We start from the raw sequence: 14,577 nt of genomic DNA on the forward strand, positions 1-14,577 counted from the left end.
GTGAGCAAACCAAGAGGGAAAATATGGTTAGCTTTTATAGATTTCAAGAGAGCCTTCGACTCAGTAACGCATACAGTGTTGTGGAAAAAATTACTAAAATTAGGTGTCTCAACACAAATGGTGACAGTATTACAAAACTATTATGAAAGTGCTCGATTTCAGGTAAGAATTAATGGATGTAACAGAACTAGAGAAATAGAAACCACACAAGGGGTGCTACAGGGGGACCCGGCCAGCCCGATCCTATTCTCACTATTACTAGCGGATATAGAGGATTTCTTCATAGAGAAAGGATGTAGAAAAACTAAACAGAATATGGAACTATTATTATTTGCAGATGACCTCATTATAACCGCGGAGGACGCGATAGGCTTACAAAACAAATTAAACATACTCGAAGCATACTGTGACGATAACGAATTAGTGGTTAATACCTCGAAAACGAAAATCATGATATGCCAAAAAGCAGGAAGAATTCGAAAATCACGGCCCTTCAGGTACAAAAATGAACAATTAGAAATTGTCAAATCGTATGTCTATCTGGGTGTCCCTTTCTCTCGCTCAGGACTCTTCAATATGGCTGCATCGCACTTCGTTTCAAGAGCACAACTTGCAATCGGCAGTGTTTGGTCTCCAATGATAGCCACGCGCATGAATAGTTGGGAAGCGAATATTAAAATATTCAAAGCAGTTGTCGAATCAACATTACTCTATGGTGCAGGGATTTGGGGGCTAAATTACACCAATCACATTGAAATAATACAACAACGCTTCTTTAAGTCCCTTCTCGCAATATCTCCTACCACTCCGAAGTACATGGTCAGAATTGAAACAGGTAGATACCCATTAGAATTACTCATTATTAAAAGAGCACTTGGTTATCTTGTAAGAATCCTCAAAATGCCCGCAAACCGTTATCCGAGAATCAGCCTAGATAAACTAATAGCATTAGATCTATCAGAAGAAAACGTCAAAAGATACAATTGGTTCACCACCTTGAAATCGATGTTAGAAGAATTCCATTTAGATCATATTCTTAACGATATGAAGCCAGACACTCTTAAGAAGGCTATCCCCATTGCAATGGAAGTAATGAGTAGCGTAAGATTTCGTGCCGACGCTGTAAAAGTTATGCTATCATCCTATAGTTTGGATTATAAAAAAATCAAACAACTCAATGTACTAGCATGTGAAAATTATTTGCTACAACACATTCCTTTAGCCCACAAGAGAGTCATGGCTCAATGCAGGCTAGCAGGCAAACATTTCTTTTCGTTCAAATTTAAAAATTTTAGATATAGTTTTTCTGGAGAAGATATTTGTTTACTCTGTGATGAAAAGGCTAATGAATCTGTAAGACATATTCTAAATGAATGTAAATTACATAAACCACAACGGGATAAATATTTAACTAATATTTACTTCGATTACCCTGCAGGTTTAGAGATACTTCCCACAGAGTTCATAAAAAATATATACGCCTTCATAACTTTAAGCTGCAAAAATCGAGCTTTTATACTTAGTCAGTAAGATAAATCATAAAATTATATCTGTAAAACGTAGCCTGTAAAACAGATAATTTGTAATAGGTCTACGATCTTAAACAAATAAATATTATTATGTGGAATTCTCCAATTTCGTTCCCTGCCGAATTTGCAATTCGTAGTTTTTCAATCTACACCGATGCTGGGTCGTTGAAGTTGATGAAAAGAAATCGTGCAGTCGAGCAATTCTGGGATAAAACTGCACCAAAAAATACCCTTTTCGATCATTTTTTTCCAGGTGGAAAAAAAAAGTAATTAAATCGTTATACTTGAAGGGATTATAGACTAATGTTTGATTGGACGATGAAAAATTATGGTTGGAAAATGCTTCACGATGGCGACACCAGAGCCTGATGAACGTAGAGAATTTTTGAAAATATTCAATTTTGTATAAATGGCGAGTGTTTGAACGGAGAGGTTCACAATTTTATACAGAAAAAGGGCTGATATTTTGTTGATAAAAAATGCTGGGACGAATTTATCGAAAATTCCGTAGGCATTTCACTTTGATACATTATTTTTAAGGTATTGACAAACATTCAAATTACAAGAATGAGAATCGCAGGAGTGCCTTTTTGGAAAATTGCGCTTTGAGAAAAAGGCTCGGGGAAAGGGGAGCTAAAAATTTCTATGAAACTTTTGTTTTCAGGTACAAACTCTCTCATCCCATGCTCTAGCGAGCTTAAAGTTCAAAACGAAAAAGTTCTGTTCATTTATTAAATTGAAATTTTGATGAAAACATTTTTAAAATGAAAAAACATTGAAACATTCTTGTGAGCACATCGAGCCTGACGTGAAATGCTCGATACAAAGTCGACAAAATTCTGACGTCCGTTGTAAAATGCTGTCAATTGATGCAACAAAAGTTTCCTTTTTGGATTGGATCCAAGACTGAGATTATTCTCAGTGCCAAAAGAGTTCGAGGGACCAGCAATTGGCGGTGCGATGCTCCGAGGTGAACATTCGCATATTTCAAGTCACGTTGTCGTCAATAACTGTCCCAATTTCTTTCGGAATCGACGAGATTCCGTACGTCGAATCTTATTCGCTCTGTTTCCACTGAATAGATCATTGGAAAGTTCCATCGGCTCCGCGAGTGTCCGAATTCCCAAAAACAATTAGCAAAAATTCTCGAGAAACGAGTTTTAGTATTTCGATGGTTTTGTTGTCGACAACAAGAGGGCGCCAAGCAAACGAATTCGACGAAAATCGACAAAACAATATTTTCTCCTCGGTTGGTTAAGACGATCGATGGAAATCGAAACATCGAACGAAACCTTCTTTGCCGATAGCAAAAAAAGAGTCACGAGGCTCGTACTTCGAGTTGGTAACGCGTCTGAGCCCGGCGATTGTATTCACGGTTGATTATCGTCGCGATTAACGTGCAACTCTGAAGCGAGTAACTTGCCGACTGCGTTGTTACGCGAAGAAAAACTTTCTGACGATCGCCGTAGTTATTAATAAGGCTGTACACTTGTGATGGGTGGAAAAATCGAAAATTTTTTTATCCGATTTTCTTGAAGTACAACGTCTGAAGAATATTCTCACCAAATTTCATAAAGATCGGAGCGTTAGATTCGTCGTAGCGGTCCTCTAAAGCTCGAATCTTCAAACGCGATTATCTCAAAATCTTCTTTTTCGAAAAATACCTTTGCGGTGGAGACGATTACCAAAAAACTGTTAATCCGATCCATACGAAATTCATACCACTTTTTATTACAACAATAACTGGGGCCTGGACGAAGGGTTTCGTATTTTGTTTGAAAAAAAAAAAAATTGTAACGAAAACCCAAAAATTTAGCAAAAAATGAATTTTTTGTTAAAACCGTCGGGATTTTTCTTCAAATTTTTTAGTTATCATGTCCGCCGCAACTGCGATGCTCAAAAAAAAGGTGCTACCGGAATACAGCTGGAGTTGCGCCATTTTGAGAAATTTTTCGATCAAAAAAATCGTACAAGTACATGAACATGTGTACTAATGAACATCGTTCGCAGTTTTCTAATAAACATTTATTTTCTTGTCGAAAAAAAAATCAAGAAAATCACGTTTTTTTGCCTGCTCCGCATAAGGCCTTAAAAACCAGCGACTGGGCCTTCGTTCCCGAGGGCTCGCTGGCTTTTCAATGGCAGAGTCTTCAATTGAATTTTGTTCGAGCTATGATGCAAGGGAGAAAGTTATACAATAAAAAGAGCTCAATCGGAAGCTGCGATCGACGTAATTTGATGAATGAACAGACCGTGCGGATTCTCTCAATGCGATGGCACGCGATCGTCGATTCAGCACGGTGATGAAACAATCAAACTTTTCTAGAATATCAATTTTTCTACTCCCCAATCGCGCGATCCTTTTCCAAATATTTGTAGATGAAAAAATGTTTCCTTCTGCTTGTCATCTGCTCCGACCGCGACCGTATTCCGGCAAAAATTTGGTTCATTCGAGCCCGGAATTCGAAGGTTACATTGGACATTTTCCGCAGCAGCAGAAAAACGTGGTTGAACGAAAAAAAGGTTGTTGGACCAAGAAATTTGGTTGGGGCTTTCTCGAATCATGAAATTTCATTTGTCAGCGCAGTCCCAGAGTTTTGAGGTTTCGTTTCGCATTATTCGCTCGTCGTTTATTTAACTTTCCCCAGAGTCGTTATTCTTGCGCCGAAAAGCCCACGTCCATGAAAAGCCCGTCAAACTCTCTCGCCGAAGGCTCATCCTCCGCGTGAGTAAATAAAACACGTTGGCTGCATTCGAGTCTTACGTGTACTCCTTAGCATCGGCATTGACCTTGACACATTATCTCCGTGCCTTCCACAAATGTGTCGTGCAAGTATCAAATTCGCTTGCTCCGTATTTGCCTCTGTTTATCTCATATCAAATAACCGCGTTGCGTTTCTGCTCCGCGGCTCGTTACAAAAAGTAGTTTAATTTTGGGGAACGAGTCGCTCTCGACCTTGGAGAGTGATCGGGCGAAACTGTCAGACCGGGAAAAGCCGAATGAGCGTAGCGCTGGATTCCTCGTTTCTTTGATGAAAAATCGAAAAATTCGACTGCGAGAATTTCGAGCTTTCAATCGCAATTCAATAAACCGAAGCTTTCCAACGACGTTGAAGTTTGCAGCGTCCAACGAAACGAGCGAAAAAACCATTTGTAATTCACTCATTTTTTCATTTCACCGGTGCAGCTTGAAAAACTGCGAATAGCTAATTCGACAGGGAACGAAATTGTACAATTACTGGAATAATTGGAGGCTTTTTTCGATCACTTCCTCGGACTCGAACGTGCGATCTTCAGCGTCACGCTTTCCACAGGAAAATCAGCCGCGCAGGCGACAAGCGACACAAAAAACGATGACGAAATTTCAGAATCGATTGTCGTACGGATGAAAATGTAAAGATTTTTAATCTCTTGGCTCTCGGATTCTTTGTTAAAAGTATTTTTCCACGCGTGCATCGGCGATTGTATAATTGAAGTATCTCGTTGCGCGCCGAGTGGCGGATCGTTCGAGAGAAGCGAGGGGCTTCTTTGAATCGGTAGTTAGGAATTCTGCAGGATTCGCTGTACCGGATCCTTTTACCGATTTGTTAGCCAACCGCATATGCATGCGCGTTTCAAACTCTGACATTTTTATTCACTTATTTATTTATATTTTAATGAGAGGCAAGAGAATCTCGCGAGTTAACGAGAGTTAGAGTCGGTCTCCGCGTTATAATTACACACGCCCGTATGTCTCACACGTAAGAGTTGCATAAGAATTGCATTTCGTACTCGTGCAAACGAGCGTACGTTCGTCGGTGTGCGCGAGTGCGCGCGGACTCGCTTTCGTGTGCGTTAATAAGGCGGATTCCTCGCATTTTTTCTCGTCCCATTTTTCATCGCTCTGTCAATCGGGGAATCGTGCATTTAACTGCATTTTATCATCGATTCGAATATGATTATTGACTTTGGAGTCGCGTTTGTTGGTACGCGGGGACGCGGTTCGGGCACGAAGACGCGACATTTTTGGGCTCGCCTGCGACCGTGGTTTTTTGTATTCGATCGAAAACTGCAGGGACCGCGCGCGATTTCGGAGCTCAGAACTTGCTAATGACGACTCGTACGATCCCATCGATGACACTCGGTTTAATCAATCATCGATTATTCATTCCAGATTACAGATAACTCGCGACTTATCGAGCATCGATTTATAGCCGCGCGCGAGTGGGACATTCAAATTGTAATAGAGGCGAAAATTTATGCTGCTTTTTTGCCGCGTTCTTTCTCAAACAAGTTTTTTCTCATCCGGAAACGCTTTTAGAGCTTCACGGAGAGAAAATTCCAGTCAAAACTACTATGGTGCCTCGGGAGCAGGCTTCTGTATCGAAATATTTATTAATTCTTACGAACATGCACAGTCATTTTTTGTTAAGCGAAAACTCGATGAAAATTTATGTGCGATGGCAAAAAAAATTTACCGGTAAACGTGCGTACCACGCGAATGAAATTCTGCTATTTGCAACAGTGAATTTCCAAACGCTTTGGCGGATCGGCGATGCTTGCGTTCGAGCTCCTCAAATTTCGCTATGTTCAACTGTTAATTTCGACTGTGAGAATAGTACTAACCGTAGGAAAACGGCTTTAAGGAGGGTGCATCACGAAATCAAAATAATCAGAATTTGATCGAATTTCGTGAGAACAACATTCTTTGGCATCAAGTTTACAAATACAATTTTTTTAAAATTTGTTTTACCACGTGGTTATCGCATAATTGAGCGTTAAATCGAACTTCTCATGCACGAGATGTATACACGTGAACTTTAGTGTTCAATTACTCGAGAGCTATGTGGTAGAGAAATCTAAAAAAAATTGTATTGACTTATATAACATATTTTTAAAGAATACATTTGCCAAATTTTACTAAATTCTTATTATTTTGAAATTCTTTATGTTTTCAACATGGCATAGCATGGCAACGTTGTATCGTCGCGATCCACTCTCCTTAATTATTCTACTTTGCAGTTTGTCATCGAGTCAAGTAAAATTTTTCAATGTTTCCTCGGTGAATTACGTAGGAAAAAATAGCACAGTTTAAACCTTGGCCAGAGAAAAATACGCAATTTCAAGGTTTTTATTCGGAATTGACCTCGAAATAACAGTGTTTTTGGTATAAAAACCTCCAAAATGGGCGATGTGGAACTGCAGCACTATGACGGCACGGTAATTCTTGCTATTTTTTCCCCTCCGAATTCCAACACGCCATTTTCCCAGTTTGCAAAATCCTTTTCAATTCTCCAAAGTCGCGATGTTCTCAGCGATAAAATTCGCCTCTTTTCACCGTTTTCACCGGAGTGATCTCGTCCGGGAAATGGAACCATCGGTCGAGCGAATCTCAGAAGAAAATGGATCCGCTCTCCGAGCGATCCGCGACGTTGGACGGTCACGAGGCGATCGGCGACACGTGGAATCCTCCGGCACTTTTCATCAGTCACGTTACAACGCTCCGGTCATAAGGGCATTTCTTCGTGACAGGTTGTTACGGCCAAACCCTCCGACGACGACCTATTTCCGGCTAAAAATAGCAAATAGGATGATTGTGATTTGAAGACGAGGAGGATGCCCGGTCCGAGTATAGAAATCTGCTGCGACACCTCGTTCGTGCTTCTCTCTCCCCCGCGACACCATAATCACTCGCGAGCGTCTTAACCTTCAATTAACACAACATACGCAGGAGCTTTTGCAGATGCGATTCAAGAGGTTCAAGAGGTTTTGCCTCCGCTCGGAAGTTCGCCTTGTCGCTTCGAATAATCCGTCGAGAATTATATATTGGAAAGCCAAACAAATTGTTTTCCTGATAAAGAAAAATGCGAAGATCGAAGAAGCCCCCGGGACGAAAGTAAACGACGGAAATCCCGATGATTTTTATTTTCGGAATTACGCGCGACAGCAGAGACGATAAAAGGCAATTCGGTTCGTTGCTTCCTGCCTTATCAATCGCGGCAGCGTTGAAAATATTTGTCGATCCGACGCCACGAAAACAACTCGTTTCCTGACACTTCCTTTCGTTCCCACATCCCAGCCGACCCTGCGCCTCGTTGTTTGTACTTTTTTACGACTCGCATCACCGAACCTTGGAAATAATAGCAGGACCATCGACTACAGATTTTTTATTTTACGGTCGCGTTATCAGTGATAAATATGATCGCCTCTTCAAACGATTACAACGTTTGGTTCCTTCTGTGAAAATGGTTTCGCTTGTCGCGTGCGCCCCCACTTCGTGGGGATCAACAGCTTTTCATTTGCTCTAATCATGAGCCTTAAGAATTAGTGTTATTTGAGACTTCCTGTATTTACATACGCGTCTCCGCCGCACTAATCGCTCGTTCCATTGTTTTCGAAGCTTCTTTTTTGTTTACACATTTATCAATGCCGCTCACGAAAACAGAATCGTTCTGGCTAGACGCTCGTCGTTTTTAAAACACGTTTCAACTTCGGATTCGTCGCTCCGGAATAACAGAATAAATCGATCGGAGTCTCTCCCATTAAAAGCTCGTTGGAAATCCGAATTCAATCGTTCGGAACTTTCGACGAAATCAGAGCCCGAAATTCTCATCGGATTTTCGGGTTTTTGTTTGAGAGGAAAAAAGCGAAAAAATCGTTGAAAATCCGCTGAATTTTTTGTCCAATAACTCGACAAAGAACCTCGAAATCGGAGCCAAGTTTCAGCCCTAAATTCCATCGAATTCCTGATGAAAAATTCGGACCTCGAGCACAGAAAACAGAAAACCCTTGCAATTGAGAACATCAAATTGAGGAGTTATCGCGAGCACGTTTATTAACTGATGCTCGTGTGTGCGTGTATCCAAATAAAGTTAGCGGGAGATAAGGGCAAATGTATCGCGTAATTAAAGCTCTGTTTGCCGAGTAGTTCGTACGTACCTGTGCGTTCACTTTTCTCGGATAATCCCGACGCGGTGTGGCGCTTTTTATCTCTCTCGCTGGCTAGATGACTCTCAAGATTTACGATAAGAGCGCGCGAGAGCGCAATCACTTTGTACCACGAGGATTGTAAAATATTGCTTTTCTGCGGTTTTCAATGAGGCTTTCGTTAAAACATCGTTCACCGCTGTTCTCTATTTCGAGGAGTCCATTCGTTACTCGTATTCGGACACTTGTAGGTCCCAGCGCTCAGGGGCGATGACAAATCACCAAGTACAGAATTTATAGACCCCTCGAAATCTCTCGCTCGATGTACGGAGCGCTCCAGGCCGAGCGAGGAATCCCATTGCCAGGGGGGAATCAGCGTCGCCGTGATTTTTCCATTCCCGTCGTCTCACCAACGCAAATTCTCGAATTTTACAATTTCGAGGGTTCCAATTTCCATCTTTTTTTATTCGTCGTTCAAAAATCGCGGGTTTCGGGCTCGGGATCGCGGGGATCGCTCGGGCCGATGCTGGCACAAGGATTTTTGATGAAAAACATGAAAAAATGAGGATAGCTCGAGTCTTTGGTGGAAAATATTTCGTACTGGGAAAAGAGTCGAAATTTCGTCGATTTCATTCGGAATGTCCCGTGTACGATAACTGGCTGACGTACGTTCGTGATTCCAACGGCGCGGTGCTGTTTCAATTGGGAAAAAACGGGTTTCAAGATTGTTTTGCCCTTGTCGAATCATCAACTGAGACTCATGAATCGAATAACTCAGGACCCAAACATCGAATATAAAAATTCCATTTTTGCTACGTGAATTCCCTCTCCAGTTCGCTTCTACGCGGAGCGAGGGGATAATTCGTTGGAGTTTCGAGTCACGATCCACCGCGATGATTCGCGTGCACTTTTCGCACTCCCGAGGAAAATCTCGTCACAGTTTTTCTTGTCTCAAACTGCAAATTCAAAGGCGCCATTTTTTTCGCGACTGTCACAATTCCTTTCGATTCTTTACCTAATATTCGTCGCCATTTTTTGTCTGCCTCTGGAAGAAATCAGCATAACAAACGCGCCAGGCACCAAGCCCGTTTGTCTATCCGTCTGAAAAATGAAACTCTTTTGTCGAAAAAACGAGGTCTTTCGATAATTATAACGACGGCTAATGACGACCCGCTTGCACTTGCGCTCGCACTATCGCTCGTTTAACTCGATCCTTAAATGTTTGTTTGAGAGGAGGCGAGGCGAGGCGAGGGGAAACTGGCAAAACAGCACCTGTCAATTGCGAGCTGTTAAGAGCGCTTCTTCGCGAGGCAGCCTCGCAGCTTTTACGTTTTCCGAACCGCTGCGCTTCGGGGTTCGATGAAATTTCATTGATTTCAGTCGAACGATTACTCGTGCGAAGCCAATCGTCGTCGATCGATAGCGACGTTCGCAGGGTCTTTGAGGTGAGAAATATTGCAAAAACGTTTTTTTGGCTAAACTTTAGTTCGAGATTGAATTCAACCCGAAATAATCGAGATCCAATCGACGGTGTGCAAGGTTCTCGGGCTTGCGAATACTCTGAACTTCCGACTTGAACTTGAGCCAAAAGCTGCTGCGACGTTTTTTACTTGCTGGGGCGGTGGCATCGAGCAGAAACAATATCGCTTCGGCAAGTTCTTCAACGAAGTTTCTCGAAATCGATTCCATCGCGAGTGGATGCTTCAACAGGATTTTCAGCGGAGTATTAACGTTGTTTTTGTGTTTGATTTATTCTTCGCGTATCGTTAGATAGTTTTTTGCCTTGTTTTTCAATGTGACGAGTCGAGCGGTAGGATTGACGTGATTGATAAATGGGAACACGCGGACGAGCCATCAGAATCGTTCCTGGAACGGACGCATCGTCAATTTTTATTCGGTTATAATCGAGATTTTTTGTTAGCATTCACCTTGAAAATGAAAAAAAAAAAAAAGAAAGAAAGAATTCATCGAGATCAAGTTCCTCTTGGAATGGTATCGCAACACCTCAAACCCTGACCCGGATAGCATTGAATGCTTAGGAAATACAGCGAGGGGAAGGGGGAGCCCCCCTTCGCCCTGGTAAAGGTAAAACTGGTGAATCTTTCTCCACCTCGATCCACTTTGGCCTCGTTCGTTATTTCACCTGGACAAAAGCATTATTTTTATTCGGGAATTCCCCGGGAATAAGGCGAAAAGAACGCGGACGTCGCAATCATGATAAGACTCAGTATACGAATAAACGAAAATTAATGCTGTGACAAATGGGCTCGTAGTGACTCGTTCATTTTTCTAAATAACTGCAGAAGCGAAGCAGCTTCGGTGACGATCGTTCGAGTTTATTAGGGAACGAATCGTTCGCCGATCGACGATTTTCTTCCATTATTCGTTCTTAAGGTCATATGCCGAAGGATCGTATTTTATGGGTGTCTAAATTCGATCGATTTTAACTCCCTAATTAAAGATGTAATCACTCTAAATTAATGCCAGTGCGTTATTAATTCGAAATTGTAAGTAAATTTTTTCAACTCATCTTTTGGCGAGTGAAATTACAAGCCGTTTAATTAATCGGGGATCCAGCCACTGACCGAACCCAAAATTTCATTCGTCCCTGGCTAAAATACCGTAATTTTTTATGCAAAAAATCGAATTAGAGAGCGCAAAGGGAAATGGATAAAAAAAAAGCATTCATACAAAGACAGAAGGCTGTACGACAGGAATGGGCGAAACCGAGAAAGAAACAAAATGCCGGAGTAAGCAAATGTGAGGTTACACGAGTGCTCATTGCCAAAATTTCGTTCAATCTTTAAGGCACTATATCATTATTACTGGTAAGACAATCGTCTCGTATTTTTTGCCAAACCTTCGTTATATACTTCATTGTTATTGTGTACGTTTTTCATAAATTTCGTAAAAAGCGTTCATTCGTTGTATGAAAAGATAGACAATTTTTTACGCAGTCCCTGCGTGTATTTTTCTTCGCATTTAAGCACGTTTATCTCAACAACCAATAAGACGAAGCCTTTAAAATTTGATCTGCGTATCAGTCGACTGACCGTTTAAATTCTGTGTAAATTTCAAGACTTTCTTGAGAAAATCGTTTCGTGGATAAACTACCTTAATGTTTTTACTGAAATCAATCGAACTTGAGACGATTTTATGACGCTGGAGTTTGCAATGTTCGAATCTAACGAAAACACGAAAAAACAATTTTTAGTTTCTTCATTTTGTTTCCTTTCTAAATTTGTAGCTTTTCAATCTGCAACAAATGTTTCGTGAAATATAAAATCGGAGAATTTCAAATGTTTTTTTCGTTCATTTCGTCGACTCCAACGAGCTTCAACCGTCGTACGATTTTTTTGTTGCAATCGAAATCCACGATTCCTCGAAATGTTGCAGCTCTTTTTCGATTTTATTTTCATACAAAAATATAGTTATGGTGACACCTCATCGAAAATTTTCAATTTGGACCCGAAAAAAGCTTGAATTTCAAGATTCTCCAGTTTTTCACGTCTATTTTGATGAGCGAAAAGGAGCTGGGAATTCTTGTAGCTTTCATTCACGCCCAAGACGTTCGAAATTCGAGTTTAACAGTGCCTCGTTTGACTCGGTGTGCCGGAACGTGGCGAATGGTCTTGACAGGAAGACCCTAAGACGAGAAGAATCGTCGTCATTAAAACTCAATTACGAGTACCAGGCTCGAGTTTTGTTGTCTTTTCTATAATAACAGAGTTGCCTAGTTTTTGGGTGACGTAACAATGTCCCGAAACGAGGTGATATTGCCGGTGCGTCAATGCCGCCGGAAGTAGAAGAATTTGAGCAATTTTTATACTCGAAGGGAGAAAAATCGAAAGTCGATGAGTTTCCAGTTGGATTTAATCGCGGTCGGGATAAATCAGCGGCCAAGCAATGATCCTGTCCGCACACACTTTGACGTCGTGATCTTGAAGCGATTCGAGTTTTCCTCGGATGCCAGTGAACCGTGGCTCCGCGGTGGACTACTTCGCGAGCCACGCGACCGCGCGGCTATTGCGAAAGACTTTTTGAGCGAATAAAGCGGCCTGGAGCTCGAGCGCAAAAACCCTCGTCATGCTTCTGAGCGACCTGAAGAAAGTCGATCGGTAATTATCACGAAAATAACGAATTTAATGAACGATGAAAGAAAACTTCGCGTAATAAAGTGGGAGTCTCGAGAGCGATAAAAATCTTTAAAAATTCACAGTTTTGAGGAATCTGAGTGCGTGTACTGCAAAAAGATGCCTCGATGGAACAATCGTTCGATAAAACGTCTCGTTGCCCTCGATCAAAATAATAATTCGCCCCGAATGATTTCGTCGTCGGAACGATGAGAGCGTGGCAAGGATCTAAAAATAGTTGAACAATAATTGACCAATGAAAATTCGAGGGACAAAGTTTGGTGAACTTCTCGAAGCTCGATCCGGACGAAGGGTCGTTGCCTGAGATACGGTCGAGCTGGGAAGGAGCAGTTTCGTCGGTGTTGACACTGGCCAGCATAAATCGTTGTCACGTCGCTTCAAGGCCGTTCGCCATCTGCGCAGGCCACTGCGTGTGCTGTAATGACGGCAATCGTCTATCGAAGCAGCACTCGCCTGGAGCTCATTTTCGATCCCTTTCGTTTTTGTGTCTCGACGACAAACACTTTCGACTCAATTTGTATTGTTTTTTTCCAAAAGATCGAGCGAGGCTTCGGCTGATCGTTCCGGAGCCAGAAACTCGAAAACTCGCGGGATTGTAAAAAATGGGAAAACGCCTACGAAGCCGAGTTTATGGTGCCATAACGGCGAATCTAATAACCGAATTTCAAGCCGATCGCACGAGTAATCTCCAAAATTCGATCTTACATAAGCGAGTATTCGCTGTCATCGGCATTGTTCGCCGCGTTCGAGTGACGTCGTTCGAGGATAAAACTCGAGAGTTCGCCACCATAAAGATTCGTTATCGCGCATAATCGTTGGAATTGTTGATAGTATCAAGCGAAATTTAATGAATCAAAGCTTCCCGGTAAAGCGGGCTTGTAAAAAGGCGTCAGAATTTTTGGAAAAGGGACGACGTTAATCTTTCCGGAAGAGATTCGCGTTAGGGGCGAGGGGCAGCTTTCAAGCGGCTCACACTTCGCTCGTCGTTCATGGGTCTGTGCGAGCCATCGGCCTGCGATCGCACCGTCGCCACGCACGAGCCCGCACACCGCGAGAGACGAGCGTTCACACAGGCGAAGGGAGACGGATTCGGACGTGTTAAGATACTCCGCGGAGGAGAAAGAGAAATAAGAAAAGGAGCAAATCGCGATCGCGATCGAGTGCCGACCAATGGGAGCTCTCGGCTCTGGGGGCTCGCCGTTCACTACGTCACAGCGAGACTCCGCGGGCGGCTTCTAAGAGACACATTTAAAGCGAGCGTGAAACAGCAAACGCGAGTCAGTGATCACGATCGGTGCGTTTACAGCACTCGTCAACGAGCCCGAACTTTATTCGTTTATTTTTTATTATTTTCCAACATTTTTTCGCCTCTTCGTTCACTTCGCAGACTCGCGCGCTCGGATTTGTGTCGTCGACGAACGCGAGTACGCAATTAACGCGCTCAGTGGCGCCGCTCCAAATTGCTCATAATTATCGAACTCGTACGTTTTTTATTCTTCAAATTTATCGCATTTTCTTGTTTACACTGTTAACTGCACGATTTGTTGTTACTTTCGAAGATTCTCCTTCCCTCTCGGGGTCGTTTATCTTTCATCAATTCTCCGGCACTCCTTTCCCCCGGGAATTTCGTCATCCAATTTTTCCACGAGAAAAATCTTTCTGCACAAAAACCCCGAAGAAATTATTTCCTCCGACTCCCTCGCCAATTTCTTACGATTTTTCTTTCGTTTTTCACACTTTTTTCAATTTTCCTCCCAATAGCGAAACTCCAACAGCCTCCGCTCCACGATTTATCGCCGAATTCGTGAGTCACCTGAAAAAATACAATTTCGGGGGGAAAAAATAGAATTTGTTGACTCCTTTCGTGTCTCCGCCGTATCAAGTGCGATCCCCCCCACTTTGAGACTTTTTTCACTCGCGCGAGTCGTTTTTTTCTGCTTCACTTCGGTCGTGTACGCACGCTTATTGTACTGCTGCGCCAAACGGCC

General features: G+C 42.3%; 1 protein-coding gene across 9 annotated transcripts in view; it reads left to right on the forward strand.

Moving 5' to 3' along the window:
- LOC122415176 (trehalase-like) overlaps window positions 1-14,577 on the forward strand; it is a 42,064-nt gene that overhangs the window by 11,717 nt on the left and 15,770 nt on the right. For 2 of the 9 annotated variants that reach the window (XM_043427118.1, XM_043427125.1), the window contains exon 1: window positions 13,887-14,070. The exons of the other annotated variants lie outside the window; for them this stretch is intronic. The gene's annotated coding sequence lies outside the window, so the exon portion shown is untranslated. Of the gene's footprint in view, window positions 1-13,886; window positions 14,071-14,577 lie in introns of those variants that run through there. 9 annotated transcript variants of the gene reach the window in all.

Source organism: Venturia canescens, chromosome 8, assembly GCF_019457755.1.
Source record: "Venturia canescens isolate UGA chromosome 8, ASM1945775v1, whole genome shotgun sequence".
Classification (NCBI taxonomy): domain Eukaryota; kingdom Metazoa; phylum Arthropoda; class Insecta; order Hymenoptera; family Ichneumonidae; genus Venturia; species Venturia canescens.